Source organism: Anabrus simplex, chromosome 4 (genome assembly GCF_040414725.1).
Source record: "Anabrus simplex isolate iqAnaSimp1 chromosome 4, ASM4041472v1, whole genome shotgun sequence".
In the NCBI taxonomy this organism is placed as follows: Eukaryota; Metazoa; Arthropoda; class Insecta; order Orthoptera; family Tettigoniidae; genus Anabrus; species Anabrus simplex.
The window spans coordinates 55,623,237-55,636,303 of record NC_090268.1 but is presented as its reverse complement, the minus strand read 5'-3'; the positions used below and the strand labels follow the sequence as shown (position 1 = coordinate 55,636,303).

The window sequence follows — 13,067 nt, the reverse complement described above, 5'->3', positions numbered from 1 at the left end:
CTGTTAAAATATGTTGGATGTATTTGATCATGAGTATGGAACTTAAAAAAAAAAAAAGTTCCTTTTTACAGGAATTTTTGTGTTTTCTAAATAGTATATTCATGTTTGATAGACTGAAAAGCTTGTAAGTTATGTTGCATTATAAAACTGTCCACCATCCAATAGTTGGAATTTTTTATGAAATCTAAACTGCTATTATTCTTAAAATAGTGCCCTCTTCTGGCTTTTTTGATCAAGACATCTTATGTGTAATTATTCTTTCATGGTTATGAATGATAGCTGATGAAGTACAAGCCCATGGGTACAGTAATATGATGGGCTGTCTCATGTAATCTCATTCCCACTTCTCATCTTTTATTGATAGGCCTGCCAGTACTTACATTCTTACTAGAGACTGTTGAGAAAGATTAAACAGCATTTGTCTTGATGATTTATAATATGGTTCTGAAGTAGATTGTATTCAGTAGGACTGCCTACAGTTTGAATTCACTTCCAAACTTTTCAGACTTCAAGAATTTATACCATATTTACTTTTGAGTTGAAAATTACGATACTATATCAGATATGTCAAGTTAAAATATAACATTACTTTTCAATATGTGTGGGGTAGAATGTGTCACATCTTCTCTTGTTTCAAAACATCTGAAGCGTCTCACAAGATATGACATACTAAGTAAATGTAAGTCAGAATTGGTTGCTTTTTATCTCTGAAAGATTATCATTCCTAGATACAACACAATGAAATAATAAGCTTTCATTCTCCAAACTTTTATATTCTTTTCCTATTTCTATCAAATACTGCTCTTTTCCAATCTTTCCTTCCTTACTGCTTTACTTTTTCTTTATTTTCTTTCACCTTCGTGAAAGATGAGGTTAACATTGCTTTATATTTCTTCGCACTTCTTTAACTTCCAAGAGCACAATTAGAGTTTTAAGGCTTTTAATACATCATAACTTTTGAATTAACAATTAGTAAGCTTATATTAATGGTCATTTTTTTTTTTTTAAATATATGCTTGTTGGCAAGAGGATATTCTCAAGCTCTGTTTTGTATATTTTTACAAAGAAGAAGAAAAGAAGTTTACATCCACTATATTAGCTCTGTTTTGCAACTTTCATAGTGTCAACAACTATTTGAGCATAAATACAATATAATATTTTTAATAATGAAGGATAATTACATTAACACAAAACAGTTTAATTTTTTTTTTCAGAAAGATTAATACAAGAGGATAATACATAATTAATAAAACATAATAATAAAGAAACTGCTACTCAAAACCATTGTCATCATGAGGGGTTTCGTCTTGCAACTGGTTTGCCCCTGTAATGAGTCCTCTCCATTTGGCTTGGTTTTGAGCAGCATATTTTGCCTCTCCATAGCTTTTCAGTCCAATGTTCTCAAGGAATGTGTTCATGAAGATCTTTCTTGGTGTTCCATGGAGATGCTTGTCTGGTATTTTGCCTTCATTCACTTCAGTCATCAAACTGCCATGCCAAAGCTTATGGCCTATTCACATTAGTTGTCATTTCCTAATGTGCCTGAGTAGGTTACATTGCCCACGAAACCACTTTGACTAAATTATGGAACATCTTCCCTTTCTTTAGATTATTTAGATTATCTATTTAGACAGACAAAAGAATAAATTATGCTGGGAAATCATTGCGTGGAAAAGTCATGTGGTTTGCTGTAGAACTAAGATTCTTTTTAACTTTCCTTCTTTGTCTAAATGAGAATCTGTGATTTATTAATCTTTTTCTACAAAAATCCTTACTCTTCAATTGTTCTGGCTTCAGTTTATTTATCTTATAACACAAAAAAAGTTAATAAAAAATATCACATTCAATATATAATAATTCCTTATCAATAGCTGGGAAACCGGTACTGTGTGGTCTGTTCTCTTTATTTATTTTTCCACATATTTTGAGATAACCAAGTCGCTTCTCTGCCATCACCTATTTCATTCATTGTTAACAATAATTTCCTGAACATGGATACCGGTACATTGTAGCTGACTTTAGCCCACATGAAAGTTTCATTTGGAGAGTCTGGTGCTCTTATAATTGGAGAATGGAAAATATGCATTAAATACCAGTACTTCATTACTACCCAGTTTTTGTTATAGAAATTGACATTAACACATTTAGGAAAAGGGATTGTAAAATCAGTTGTTTTTTTTATCTGTATTAAGAAAGATGATAGAAACATGTCAGAACTTTATTTGCACTCCTATTTTTGTATAAGTTGTTTGGTTAAGTTATTTCTTTACTTACTTGCTTCATTGTATTGTACATTTCTTAAAAATTAGAATGCAAGTAATTTTTATGTACAGTAATTTATGATTATTCATTCTGTGCAATATAGAAGTGAAATTATATTTACAGTTGTACTTGCACATTATTATTGAGTTTCATTTTCAAAATTATAATGACAGTATGAGTCATATTGGTTAAGGATATAATGGTAACTGATTTGTTGCATAATATTTCATTGAATAAACAGAAAAATATAACTATGTCCGAATATCGTGGGCAGCATGAGATGACCACTTAGTTGTCACACTAGTATTACAAAGTTTAATCAAACTTGCTCTAGGCTTTATGCTTCCATGTAAATTATGTGATTGGTGAAGAGTTCCAACATTAGAAATTAAATTTCAAAATCTGATGTATTTATTATGAAGAAATGCCCAAAAGATTAAAAATTAATAGATTTTCATATTAACATTTGAAAGAAAAGGCACATAGTCAAACACAAAGTTTTGAAAATACACTGATTTTTAACCTTCCTTCAAAAGATTAAAAGTTCATCAGTGAAAATTTGCAAGTTTATTTCTTATTGGATAATTTGGAGTAAGTATATAGTGTGACATACAGAAATGAGATTGGATAATTTGTACATTGAGAACAATGAAAGAAATTTTAACCTAACACTCATTGTCTCTAGGGTTTTTGTTGTGTACATATACTGAATCCCTATTTCCATAGCCATGCAGTTTGAAGAGGCATATTACAAGAGGACTCGGACACCGGATGCCACTTCTTTTGGAGACTGTATTAGTTGAGATTTCCTTCTTTCCTCCTCTAGATTTCCTTGTATACATTCCATGTTAAATACTGCAATGAGACCTACTTTAAGACCTAAGGAATCTTCTCCTGGAATCATTTATATAGAGAGTATAATTGAAATAAGGTATGTCATTTGGATGGTGGTGGAAGATGGAATTCTAAGTCAAAACACTGAAGGAAAAAATTTATCCAAACCCCATGAAATAAGGAATGTAGAATACGGAAATTTTGACAATATGTTTTTGGAGGTAACATATTTGATTAAAGGTAGCCTATAAGGCTACAGGTTAATATCTGCATGAGAAATGTCATCGCAAATGTGCCATGTTGGTCCGTTAAGAACCTGTGTATCCACTTGACTATTGAATGCAGGCATGAAAATGTGCATGCATTGTGTCGTAGAGGTGCTGGATGTCAGCTTGTGGGATGGAGTTCCATGCCTGTTGCACTTGGTCTGTCAATGACGCTTGTAGATGGTGCTGGAGTTGTCGTCCAATGATGTCCCATATGTGCTTGATTGGGGACAGATTGGGGGATCGAGCAGGCCAAGGCAACATGATACAGTCAGGGTGCGTGGGATAACCACGAGTGTGCTCTTGCTATCATAGAAAATTGCTCCCCCAGAACGGAACTCCCGGTGTAGATCCATTGTGTCGACGCTGCGGACAGGTAGAATGCAGGTGCTCACCTGGCCTCCTTCTAACCAACATACCGCCATCACTGGCACCAAGGCAGAACCATCGTTCATCGGAAAACACAATGAACCTCTACTCCATCCTCCAATGAGCTCTCGTTTGACACCACTGAAGTCGCAGACGGCAGTAGTTTGGGATAAGTGGAATGCACGCTGCAGGGCATCTGGCTTGGAGATGTCCTTCAAGTAACCAATTTCGAACAGTTTGTTGCATCACTGTGGTGCCAACTGCTGCTCGAATTGCTGCTGCAGACGCAGTCCGCTGTGCCTCAGCCATACGCCGAATACGGTGGTCCTCTCTCTTGGTGGTGCCACGGGGACGTCCGGAGCCCGGTCTTCTTGCAAGCATACCTCCTCGTGACCACTTCTGTCAGCAAGCATGCACAGTGGAGACATTCCTGCCAAGCCGTTCAGCAATAGCGCGGAAGGAAAATCCACCTTCACGTAGCTCTATTATATGACCTCGTTCAACCACAGTGAGCTGTTGATATTAGCCTCTTTGTTGTCATAAAGGCATTATTGACCCAGTCACAGTCACTCCGTTCAATCTCGCAGGTAACTAATGCTCTCGCACAGTACTAGCGCCACACTAATGCGATTTGCAGGAAATTTAAATCAACGTCATCTTTCAGACGTATAAACATGCCTACCAACGTTCGTTAATCTAGCACAACCCCTTCTTGGTGTTCGGATATTTTTTTTCTACCAGTGTATATTAAAAACAAATTCCTCTTATCTTAATTAGTGTGGGCCAATGACCTAGATGTTAAGGCCCTTTGAACAACAAGCAAGTAAACCAGCATCTTACGTAGTGTTGGAGAAAACAAATTGCTAACTCTTAGTCAGTGTTTTTGGAAAGTCTAGGCACTGCTAAACAGAACATTAACACAGCTGTGATTTCCCCAGGTCACCTTCCCCTCCAAGGTTGTGCAGTGTTCCAAGTCTGTGTGTCTCGAGGTCAGTGCACCTGCAGAGCTCTGAGTGCAGGCAAAATGACTTTGTCAAATCATGAAATATGTGATTTGGTTTTAATTTATGGTACGGCAAGATTTAATAGAGCAACGATGAGACAAATATATTGGGGGAAATTTTTCCCAACTGAAGACATACAAGTGATTGAGCTTTTGTCACTCTTCTTTAGTTTGAAGAGGCATATTACAAGAGGACTTGGACACTGAATGTCATTTCTTTTGGACACTGTATTAGACAAGATTTCCTCCTTTCCTCCTCCAAATTTCCTCATATACTTTCCAGATTAAATACTGCAACGAGACCTACTTTTAAGACCTAAAGGCATGTCATATGGACTCGCTGGTGGACAGCCAGCTGTTGAAAATACTCTTATCCTGGAGGTAAAGTGGTTAGTACCTTTTAAAAGATGGTTAGTTTTGTGTATGTATGATCCATTTACTGAAATAAATATTGATGTTTTAGTATTTGTTGATAATAACCAAGATTAGCAACATTTATGAAAATTTCACGTTGAGTAGTTCCATTGGTGTTTGGTAGATTTTGTATTGCAGGTTACGTAGGTTAGCTTTACTTTGTTTCATATCAGAGTTGGGGGAAATAGGATATAATATTCAATTTTTTTGGCTTAATTATATCCGTATAGGCCTAGGTACTAGACACAGTATTTCATAAACAGTAGGTCTACCTAGCATTGTTAAGATCAAAAGCACCTGCAACGAAGGTGATAATTTCTTGATATAAATAATACAATAGTGTCAGTTTTGTTGATAAAGAGTTGAAGTGAATATACAGTATTTCACTGTCAAGATAGTTAACGGTCTGTGTAGTGTTGATGATTACTGCAGCACAGTTCAGCTGTCATAGATAGCCTAGACGTCACTGAAAAGGCATACTAGGGAAATGAGTAAGGTAGTTTCCCGTTGCTTCCCTCACAGAGCCAAAAGTTGCTATTACATATCAGGCTGCCAAGCCCACTGAAGTGCATGCACCAACCGACCCTATGAGTGACATTTTCACACCATTCATAACAGGGACTGTCTGCACAAGGAATGGTATTACTAGCATCACACATACCTCGGTCACTTTCATATTGTTAAAGCCAAGGATGAGACTGAGACAGGTCATTGAAAGTAATAAATTGATTCTAGCCCATACCACAAGACAGAGTGCAGTGTAAACACCACATCTTGCCAGCAAAGGCATATTGTCAGCATACGATAGAGTAAAAATTTAGAATCTTATACCGATAATTGCATTTAAAGTCTCCAGCATAGTTTTGAGAGAGGTTATTGAGAAATTATTATAGACATCCTTTTTGTTTTTCTTCAGCATTTAAGGGCAGTTTTAATTCCTGTCCTGTGTAGTAGGAAAAATAGTAGTAATCTACCAGCTGTAATAATGTAAGTATTTAGTTTTCATCACATTTGTGTTATATTTCTGTTAACTTGTTGAAATTAAGATATTCTTTAAGTGAAGTTTAGAATTGCAGTGTAGTTATTAGATTCAGCAGTAGTAATAGTAGTGCATTTTTGTTTGCAAATAGTAATATTAATAATAATAATAATAATAATAATCTGTATTTTAGGTATCTTATTAAAAAACTTGCAGGCTGCCACAAGAACAAAGAGTACCTTACCCCCGCCCCCCATGGCACTACAGACCTTGAAGGGCCTTGGCCTACCAAGCAACCACTGCTCAGCTCGAAAACCTGCAGATTATGGGGATCTGTGTGGTCAGCAGGACGAATCCTCTCGGCCGCATTTCTTGGTTTTTTAGACCGGGGCTGCTATCTCACCATCAGACAGCTCCTCAATTCTAATCACGTAGGCTGAGTGGACCTCAAACCAGCCCTCATATCCAGGTAAAAATCCCTGACTTGGCTGGGAATCAAACTCGGGGCCTCCGGGTAAGAGGCATGCATGCTACCCCTACACCATGGGGCCAGCAAAGAGTACCTTAACCAATAGATATTATTTCACAAAAGATTTTCTAATACTTAAATGAAGTAGCTTCAGGGTGGTGTATAGGTGTGGTTTCTGAAGATGGCTATCGACCCCTTTAATGCGGCTGTCACAATGGAGTCAAGAAGGTCAGCACTTAGTCCAGATCTTTCCAGTAAGTCCACGAGGAGCTGGGAATGGTCTCTGGAGCACCAATCATGAGGCCAGTGATGCCTATGGACTCAAGCTTTTATTTGTCTTTATAGTACAGTATTGTGGCTTCATAGATTTGTCTTTACTCAAGATCAGCTTCTTCAGGTTGATCTTCATTTTATACATACATGTACGTACTTAGTGTAGCTACACATTTGTATAGTTAGCCTGTTATTCCTAGTATTTTATAATTAGAACAAGTCTAAGTAGAATAACTGCAGAGTAGGCCTACGGTAGTTATTTTTTCATTTTGTTTCTTGCTTGTTTTATTGTTGTGAAATACCATATTTCTCCGAATCCAAGACTGTTTTTTCTCAGAATCAATCAATCAATCAATCAATCAATCACTACTGATTTGCATTTAGGGCAGTCACCCAAGTGGCAGATTCCCTATCTGTTGTTTTTCTAGCCTTTTCTTAAATTGCAAAGGAATTGGAAATTTATTGAACATCTCCCGAAGACGTTAATTCAGAACGTACATTATTCAACGAGGTACGGTGTTCAGACTCGTTGTCCAATGGGGCAGAGATTGTTTGAGCTCCAACGGTTTTCCTATTGACTTCTCCCTTAGGAGGCTCTTCCTCGCTACCTACATTCACCGTAGTGGGTTGATCAGTTTTGGGAGGAACTTCCCCAGTTAACAATTGGGTAACCTTACTGGACAATTCAGAAAGATTTTCAAGAACCATACTAGCTTCCTTCCTCTGAACGTCATTCAACTTCAGAGACAACAGATCATTAACTCTATTAGAAAAATGAAATAACCTGGCTTGCACACGTTTAATTTGATTAGGAGAAGGATCATTTTCTTCAAAAAAACTAACTACAGATGCTAGCTCAGTAGTATTGTCAGTGATCGTGGAAAGAGAGTCGTCAATTTCTTTCTCTCCCAAAGTGGGGATAGAAATGGGCAAATCAAAGGACTCTCTAACCTTATTTGTGTCTACCGCAACCGTGCCTCCAGATTGCACATTTATAATAGTTAATTCATAGATCAACTCCTCCTTGCGCAAATAGTTAAGATGGAGAACATCGCGAGGGCCGGGCATGATGACAAAGCAATTTTGAAAACAAACGGAAAAATCAAAAAATTCCAGCAACTGAGAAAATTGTTAGAGTTCAAAAATAAGGCAATGTTTAGCCGTCAAAAGGGGCTAAATTGAGACCCATTCAACCACGCTCTGCTACCACTTGTTCCGAGGTATCTGTGGAACAGCAGAGGTGAAAGAAGGTGCGGGGGTGAACAGGTCTCAGAATACGAAATTAAAGTTAAGATAAAATTTAACAAGGTTATATTTTCTCAGCAAAATCAAGAAATAACAAGAATGGCAGGTACAGAGTAGCAAGGTAACAAATGTACAATTACAGTATTCACAGGATTTGGGCTTCGAGCCCCGGACTCACAATTCTTGAGCAATTAGCCCAACTTTACGATATACACAATTCAACAAAGGGGCAGAAGACCCCTATCATGCCCAGGAGCACTTGCTCCCAATTACACAGTAAAGCCTCCTCGAGGCGCGCAGGAAACAAAATTTTTAGAAAGAGCAATCTGCTCTTAAGTAAGAGTCTATCCAAGGCCACACCAAACTCCACTTTCAAGTTGTCCTCCAAGGATATGAAAACAGGGGTAAAATACCCAACCTACTGAGGCCTATTAAGTAAGGAAAGGTTAATTACGTGGCCTCTAAAATACCAACTTGAGAGGAGGCGTTCTTGCACTCCTAACGCACTTTATATAAAACCTACTTGGCACTAGGCCGTTACTGCAAGGGCTAATCCCATACTAAAGAGGTGACTTTTAGAAGGAAGCAATTTACATTACGTTAAGGAAGAAACGGTTGTGAAAAATAAGTTCACCTCAATGCAATATGAGTGGGAGCTCGAGAGGGTTAAGCACTCTCTATCCCAATATGTAGTTTAAAAGATAGAATAGATACTAAGTGTCTTTACATTTTAGGGGAAAAGTTACATGGTGGAAAAGCTTCGGACCTGCCCCGAGAGTTAAACTGCTGAGCTAACAAGAAAATAAGTTATTAAACGGCCATTACCTTGTGGTTGAACTGCTGCCCGAAGAAAGAGGCGCTTCCCGTCCCCTGCTACGTACTTTACGCACTGATAGATGTTACTGAAGTGGCGCGGAGACCCGAAAATCAGCAGTTTATATACTCTCGCGGAAAGTTCGAGGCGTTTCAAGAATGAGAACACCCTCCCACAAGAATTTTATTGGCTAACCAAGAAAACCCCTACACAAGATGAAGAAGAAACACATTATTGGTGGAAAATTAATTCGAGAAATTCGGGATTGGTAAATTCAAAACATGGGGAAAGAAAGGGTTAATATTGCCAACTTAAACAATGACTGAAAGAAATTTAACAAAGAACAAACTTATGAACACCAAATTTCTTCAAAAACATAGTTCTTTCACTTCGCACCAGGGTGCATAATTGTATTTCTTCAGTAGTGCCATCTAGAAGAGAATGTCCACACTTCTTACTACAGGCAAAACAAAAATACATCAAAAACGACCCAGTTCAGAAACTTCAAAATTTCCAAGTAGTGACATCTTCTGAGAAACTTGAAAATTAACACAGTAGATAAAGTTCCGGCTTCCTCCAGTAGAGGGGTTTCAACTGGCGCAAAGTTCGAATTAGCGACGTGGAGGTGTACCACCCGGTACAATCCCCAAAGGGAACTTTCACCCCATCAATGCAGTAATTAAAACTGAGAGGATTTTTCCTATTTGTGAAACTCACAACCTGACTTTTAACCCCGTTTATCATCATACCATTGCGTACCTACTGTCCATCTCACATTATCAAGGTCATTTTGCTGTTGCTCGCAATCTTGTAATTTATTTATTACTCTATAGAGAATAACATCATCTGCAAAAAGCCTTATCTCTGATTCCTCTTCTTTACACATATCATTGATATATATGAAAACATAAAGGTCCAATAATACTGCCTTGAGGAATTCCCCTCTTAATTATTACAGGGACAGATAAATTTTCACCTACTCTAATTCTCTGAGTTCTATTTTCTAGAAACATAGCCACCCATTCAGTCACTCTTTTGTCAAGTCCAATTGCACTCATTTTTACCCGTAGTCTCCCATGATCTACCCTATCAAATGCTTTCGATAGGTGATAGCAATACTGTCCAATTGACCTCTTGAATCCAGGATATTTGCTATATCTTACTGTTTCCTACAAGTTGAGCTTCAGTGGAACAACCTTTCCTAAACCCAAACTGCCTTCTATCAAACCAGTTATTAATTTCACAAGCATGTCTAATATAATCAGAAAGAATTCTTTCCCAAAGCTTACATGCAATGCATGTCATGTAATTTTGCCTGTAATGCCTGTAATTTTCAGCTTTTATGTCTATCACCCTTTCCTTTATACACAGGGGCTACTATAGCAACTCTCCATTCATTTAGTATAGCTCCTCCATGCAAACAATAATCAAATAAGTATTTCAGATATGGTACTATATCCCAACCTATTATCTTTAGTATATCCTCCAAAACCTTAACAATTCCAGCTGCTTTTCTAGTTTTCAACTTTTGTATCATACTGTAAATGTCATTGTTGTCATAGGTAAATTTTAATACTCTTTAGTATTAGTCACCTCCTCTGTATGGACATTATCCTTGTAACCAACAATCTTTACATACTGCTGACTGAATACTTCTGTCTTTTGAAGATCCTTGCATACACACTCCCCTTGTTCATTAATGATTCCTGGAATATCCTCCTTGGAACCTGTTTCTGTCTTGAAGTACCTATACATACTCTTCTATTTTTCACTAAAATTTGTATGACTGCCAATTATGCTTGCCTTCATGTTATCTGTAGCTGACTTCTTTGCTAGATTCAATTTCCTAGGAAGCCCCTCCAATTTCTCCTTACTTCCACGGCCATTTCTAACTTTATTTCTTTCCAGCCTGCACCTCCTTATTCTTACTCTTTACTTCTCTGTTATAATATAGTGAATCTGTACCATTCCTTACCACCTTTAAAGGTAAAAAACCTATTTTCATATTCCTCAACAATTGCTTTTAAGTTTAAACCCATCCCAAAGTCTGTTTACATTTTTATTTACCGTTTTCCACCGATCATAGTTACTTTTTAAAAACTCCCTCATGCCTGTTTTATCAGCCATATGGTACTGCCTAATAGTCCTAATTTTAATATCTTCCTTTCTTTCACATTTATTTTTAACTACCACAAAAACAGCTTTGTGATCATTAATACCATCCATTACTTCAGTTTTTCTATAGAGCTCAACTGGGATTACCAGCACCACATCCAGAATATTGTTCCCTGTAGTTGGTTCCATCACTTTTTGAATCAGATGCCCTTCCCATATTAACTTATTTGCCATTTGTTGGTCATGCTTCCTGTTGTTCACATTACCTTCCCAATGGATATTTGTTAAATTGAGATCACCACCTACAATCGTGTTCCTTTCCTTATCGTTTCCCATATAGCTGATTATCTTATTAAATACAGGGTTATTCTAAATGATTGTCGGGGTTACAAAAATTCATAACTCACAGTGCAATTGACGTAGGAATATGAATCCTGTTTTATTGTGTACTGTAACTCATAAACTTATTTTGACATGCATAGTACATTACAAATGCTCGATATGTGCGCCTTGTGTCACTCTACACACATCTACTCGATAGTCCATCTCTTCCCACACACGAGTCAACATGGCAGCGGTGATGCTTTCGAAGGTGGCTTGGCTGAGCTGCTTCACTTGAATATCCACCAGTAGAGGAGGAACAAATACCTGATCTTTAACATATCCCCACAGGAAGAAATCACATGGTGTAAGATCTGGTGAACGTGGTGGAAAGGGTAAGAGCATCAGATCACCTTCCGTTCCGCATCCCATCCATCGTTGTGGAAGTTCTTGGTTTAAAAATGCTTTAACCTCCCTGTGGAAATGAGGTGGTGCACCATCCTGTTGCAGCACGAAATCATCCCTGTCGTCACTCAACTGGGGTAACAACCATTCTGTGAGCATTTCCAGGTAAGTTAGCCCTGTTACTGTCTGTTCATTGAAGAAGAACGGGCCATAGACCTTCGTGTTTGAAATGGCACAGAACACATTCACCTTTAGGAGAGTCTCGCACATGTTCCACATAACAATGGAGGTTCGTTACACCCCAAATGCGAACGTTTTGTTTGTTTACATTTCCACTTGCATAAAAAGTAGCTTTGTCACTGAAAACTACTCTGTCAAGAAAACTATCATCCTCTTCAATCCGTTCCTGCAGTGCCACGCAAAAGTTGAAAAACAGGCCTTTTGTCATTTGCTGTTAGGCTTGACACAATTGTAGGCGATATGGCTTTACCTTTAGGCGCCTTCGTAACACGTGCCATACTGTGGTTTGAGGAACTTGCAGTTCCCTGCTACATCTCATAGTTGATTTCTTAGAACTATGGAGATAAACACCCCTAATACGATTCACATCCGCTTCTGACACAGCGGGATGCCCACTGCTTTTCCCTTTGCACAAACAACCTGTATCCACAAATTGTACGTACCATCTGCAAATAGTTGTCGGAAGGAGGCTCCTTCCCGTATTTTGTCCGAAAATGGCGCTGGTCTCTGGTAACGGATCGGTGTTGATGAAATTCAAGAGTACAAAAAGCTTTCTCCTTATCGCTAACCGCCATTTTGTTAAACACTGCTATTACTGCCATCTGGTGGTAACTTATGTACTACAGTTGATGCAAAACAAAAACTTTGAGAGTTTGTCTAACCGTTACTTCAACAATAAAAATGGTATGTTTTCCACGTTTTCAGAAAAAAATTCATGAAACCCCGACAATCGTTTAGAATAACCCTGTAATTCTGAATCAGCATCTGCGCTACCCTTTCTCGGTCTGTACACTCCAAAGATATCAAGTTCCCTGCTATCTTTAGAGATGAGCCCTGCACCTAGAATTTCATGTTTGTCATCTTAAACTTTTTCGTAGCTTACAAATTCTTTCGCCGGAATGAATACTCCCCCTCCTACCATTCCCATCCTATCCCTACGATACACACTCCAGTTCCGTGAGAAAATTTCTGCATCCATTATATCATTTCTCAGCATGATGCAACTCCTATTACAATATCTGGTAAGTATATACACCTATTAAATTACTTACTTCTAT

General features: G+C 37.8%; 1 pseudogene; it reads right to left on the bottom strand.

The window, feature by feature from the left end:
- Positions 1-11,529: 11,529 nt before the first annotated feature.
- On the bottom strand, positions 11,530-12,217 carry LOC137500456 (uncharacterized; annotated as a pseudogene).
- Between the last annotated feature and the right edge of the window lie 850 nt (positions 12,218-13,067).